Source organism: Capsicum annuum, chromosome 9 (genome assembly GCF_002878395.1).
Source record: "Capsicum annuum cultivar UCD-10X-F1 chromosome 9, UCD10Xv1.1, whole genome shotgun sequence".
Classification (NCBI taxonomy): domain Eukaryota; kingdom Viridiplantae; phylum Streptophyta; class Magnoliopsida; order Solanales; family Solanaceae; genus Capsicum; species Capsicum annuum.
Window position 1 is genome coordinate 152,899,392 of NC_061119.1, and position 5,033 is coordinate 152,904,424.

Here is a 5,033-nt window from a genome sequence, read left to right on the forward strand (position 1 = left end):
TCAAGGGGTGATGATGCTGAGTGAGATCTGTGGGATGATTTTTCTAATGCTTTCTAGATCATTTCTTTCCTCAAGAGTTAAGAGAGACAAAGGCAGAAGAGTTTGTTAACCTGAAGTAAGGTAAGATGTCAGTCAAGGAGTATGCCTTGAAGTTTCTCTAGTTGTCTCAATATGCTTCGGAGTTGGTTTCTAGCTTGAGGGCTAGAATAATGAAGTTTACTTCTGGATTGTCTCGAGACTTAATTTTGGTCAACAAGGTATGGGCATCTCCAAGTTAGTGGTGTACATGCAGTAGGTTAAGAAAGAGAACAAGAAGTAGGCAGAGATAGGGGAGAGGCAGCGCAAAAAGTTTAGATTTTCTAACCAGGGTGGTGGCCAATAGCAGAATGGCAGGGATGGTGGAAAGTGGTCCAAAAAAAAGTGGGTCAATTCAAGGGTTGGTCAATTTATGGTTCCTTGGTATATTCCATCCTGGTAGTGAATGAATTCCATGAGGTCTTCCCTGATGAACTTCTTAGTATCCCTCTTGATAAGGAGATTGATTTTGGGATTAATTTTATTCCAGACCCTCTTCCTATTTTCATTCCCCCATATAAAATGGCTCTGGCTGAGTTAAAGGAGATAAAAGAGAAACTAAAAGATCTATTGGACAAGGGTTTCATCCATTCTAGTGTGTCTCTTTGGGGTGCACCAATGTTGTTTATGCGTAAGAAGGATGGTTTTCTTCGGATGTGTATTGATTACTGACAAATGAATAAGATGACAGTAGTCAGTAAAAAATAAGTACCCTCTTTGTTTGATCAGCTTCAGGGTGCTCAGCTTCAGGGTGCTAAGTATTTCTCCAACATTGATCTTTAATCTGGGTATCATCAGCTAAAGATTAGGGATGTGGATATTCCTAAGACTGCCTTCCATACTCAGTATGGGTATTTTGAGTTTCTTGTTATATTTTTTGGATTGACTAATGCACTGACGGCATTCATGGACTTAATGAACAGAGTCTTTCATTAGTTTCTAGATTTGTTCATCATTATGTTTAGAGATGATATTCTGTTCAAAAAGTGAGGTGGATCATGCCGATCACCTTTGTATTGTATTACAGACCCTGACAGAGCAGCAGTTGTATGCCAAATTTTCAAACTATGAATTCTGGTTGAACGCTATCACTCTTTTAGTCCACGTCATTTCTAAGGATCATGGTGGATCCACAGAAAGTAGCAGTGGTTAAGAAGTGGCCTAAACCCATGACTCAAATTGATATTCAGATCTTCTTGGGTTTATCCGTTTACTGCAGGAGGTTTGTTGAAGGTTTTTTTACTATAGATACCTCATTGACTAAGTTAACTTAGAAGAAGATAAAGTTTTTATAGTCTAATGCTTGTGAGGGTAGTTTTGAGAAGATGAAGGATAGGATGACCACGGCACCGGTCTTAACCTTTCCTGAAGGCACGGATGGTTTTGTAGTCTATTGTGATGCATCCCAAGTGGGGCTTGGTTATGTCTTGATATAGCATAGCAAGGATATAGCTTATGCCTCTAAACAGTTGAAGGTGTATGAGAAAAATTATCTGATTCATGACTTGGAGCTAATTGTTGTGGTGTTCATGTTAAAAATCTGGCATTACTATTTATATGAAGTGCATGTGGATATCTTTTTATATCATAAAAGCCTGCAATATGTATTCACCCAAAAAGAGCTTAACCTCAGGCAAAAGAGATGGCTTGAGCTACTCAAGGATTATGACATGACTCTTCACTACCATCCAGGTAAAGCTAATGTAATTATTGATTCTCTAAAAAGGTTATCCATGGGGACTCTAGCTTATGTGGATGAGGGAAAGTGATAATTGGTGAAAGATATTCACCATTTGGCTAACCTTAAAGTTCGCCTCTTGGACTCTGAGGATGGGGGTGTGTTGAGAAAGTGGCAAAGTCCTTCCTGGGTGCTGAGGTGAAAGAAAAGCAAGTGTTAGATCTAATCTTGATGAGGATCAAGGGTGATATAGGTGGCAGAAAGTAATGGCTTTTGAGATTAGTGGTGATGGTGCCTTGCGGTACCAAAGGAGATTATGTGTTCCAGATATAGATGGATTGCGAGAGAGGATCTTGGCTAAGGCACATGAGTCGCGCTATGCTATTCATCCTGGCTCGATGAAAAAGTTTTACAACCTTAAGGAGATTTATTGGTGGAACAATATGAAGTCAGATATGGCTAATTTTGTGGCTAAGTGCATTGTGTGCCAATAAGTAAAAGTTGAGCACATGAGACCTGGAGGGTTATATCGAGAAATTGAGTTTCCCATGTGGAAGTGCAAAGTGATCAACATGGATTTTGTTACAGGTCTTCCCTGATCTTGGAATTAGTTCAATTCGATTTGGGTCATCGTGGATAGGATGACTAAGTCTGCTCACTTTTTGCTAGTGAGGACTAATTTTTTTATGGAGGATTATTTAAGGTTGTACCTCCAAAAGATTGTGAAGTTGCATGGGGTACCTATTTCTATTATCTTGGATTATGGTATGCGGTTTCCATCACACTTTTAGCGGTTATTTAAGAAAGATTTAGGGACCAAGGTGAGTCTTAGTACTGCTTTCCACCTACAGTCAAATGGGCAGGTAAAAAGAATTATTCTGACGTTAGAAGATATGCTTTGAGCTTGCGTGATTGACTATGGTGGTAGTTGGGTTAAGAATTTCCCTCTTATAGAGTTTGTGCATAATAATAACTACTACTCTAGCATTGGGATGGGTCCATTTGAGGCCTTGTATGGTAGGAAGCGTAGGTCTCCTATTAGGTGGTTCGAGGTTGGTGAGGTAGAGATATTTGGTTCGAATTTGATTCACCAAGCCATGGAGAAGGTGAAGATGATTTGGTATAGGCTTAAAGCTGCCCAAAGTCACTAGAAGTCCTACGTAGATGTGAGGCGTAGGAAGTTAGAGTTTGAGGTTAGGGATAGGGTTTTCTTGAAGGTGTCTCCCATGAAGGGAGTGATGCGGTTTGGGAAGAAAGGGAAGCTCAATCTCCGGTATGTTGGTCTTAAGAAGGGTTGGCAATATTGCGTATAAGTTGGAGTTTCCTTGTAGTTTGAGCTTCATTCACCCAATTTTCTATGTTTTTATGTTAAGGAAGTGTGTAGGTGATTCATCACAAATTATGCCTATCAAAGATATTGGTATTTTGGATTCTCTATCTTATAACGAGGTTTCTATTAAAATCTTGGATCAACAAGTTTGACGGTTGCAAACCAAGGACGTAGCTTTGATAAAGGTTCTATGGATGAACCACAAGGTCGAAAAGGCTACTTGGGAAGCTGAAGAGGGCATGGAGTCCAAGTATCCATTCCTATTTCCTATTTCAGAAAATTGTGCTTAAAGTATGTGTTGTTCTTAAAATCCTTGTTTTTCTATCATTGATAAAGGTAGATTGTGAATTGCTTGGTATTTTGTGTTTTGTCTTAATGGTAGAAATATAATTAATTGGGGGTTAAATTGTGCTAATAACTGCCTTGTCTCATTATTCGAGTCCGAATGATCTAAGTGGGGGAGAATTGAAACACCCTCAATTTCAGCCCTTGAAAAATTCTTGAGCTTTGAGCTCACTGTCCTAGTAACGACTAATCATACGGGTCGTATGGTATGGATACAGGTCTGGTGACCCTAGTCACTTGGTGTCCAGCAGGTGGTGGTTGGGTTTTTAATCTTGGAAATGAATTAGTGGTACGAGTCGTTAGGGGTGGTAATGAGTCATTAAGACGATCCTTAATCAAATCAATAACTTAATGGCTTGTCTTGGTTTTGAGTATGAGTCTCTCACTAAGAGCCGTGAGGATAGGTTACGAGAGGTATGGTTAAGTCGTATATTGTCCAGTGTCTAATCCCTTGGGTTCTGTCTTGGATACAACTAGACCATGCGAGTCGTATGGTCCAGTGATGTATGGAATCATGGTAAAGTATGGTGGACGGTGTATGGGTGTCCAACTCACTATCTTGGGGACGACTCAAGGGTACGAGTCGTATGTTGTGGTCACGAGTCATCAAGGGGTCGACTAGCAACCACATGCAGCTTTTTTATAGTTTTTAAGTTGGGGGCATTTTGGACATTTCCTACTTTAAGTCCCTTTCATACCACGGCTTAAAATATCTTTTGGGACTTCATTAACAAATTATTCCCATTAAAACACTCTCAAATTCTTTCTCAAACTCCATGTTCAAGCAAAAGTTGGGTTTTATCAAGCTAATTAATTAAGGCTCTCAAAGGCAATTTCTCTTCGTACTTCTTGGTGTCTAATAGATGTCACTCCTCCCTCTTTGTTATTTTACTAATGGCATATGTTTTAATGTATGGTTTTCATGGTATTGTTATGGTTTTAAAATAAAGGTTGGGGGTTTTGGTTGTTCATGGATGAATATTGTTTATCATGGTTTAATAATGGTTTTCCTTATTTTGATTATGGTTTTGAACATATGGTTGCATAGGTATGGTGGTTGAACTTGATAATGGTAAATTGCTTTAGACTTGTGACTCTTTAAGTATTTATAACCCCAACCTTATTTTGTAAAATTGATTTGTAGCTATGAGAAAGGTGGGAATTTGAATTAGGGGTATAATGGAATTCCCAAAGTGTTTCGCTTTGACTATTTCTTGAATCTAATGCATGGAACAAAATGGTTAAATAGTTAAGGCTGGTTTTGAAAACCTTGTGGGGTACGAAGAAAACCCCCAAGTTATTTTAATAATGGAGTCTGCATGGTACGAAGAACTCCCACAAGTTTTGTCTAATGACATTACTTGCAAGCTATAGTCGGTATGACGATACCACTTTTAATGCCTTAATAATTGACTCTGGGAATTGGTGTTTTGGTTATGTGCTAAAAGTTTTAATTAGGCGATAATGGGGTTTGTGATAGCGGTGAAGGTGTGAGTCCGAAGGACGAACTTTGGAAACTCATGATTTCCGTCATGAGGTTTGGTCTTGATGAACTGTGTGCGTAGTTCATACTATTTATATAATTGTATCTTAGTTTGACGTAGG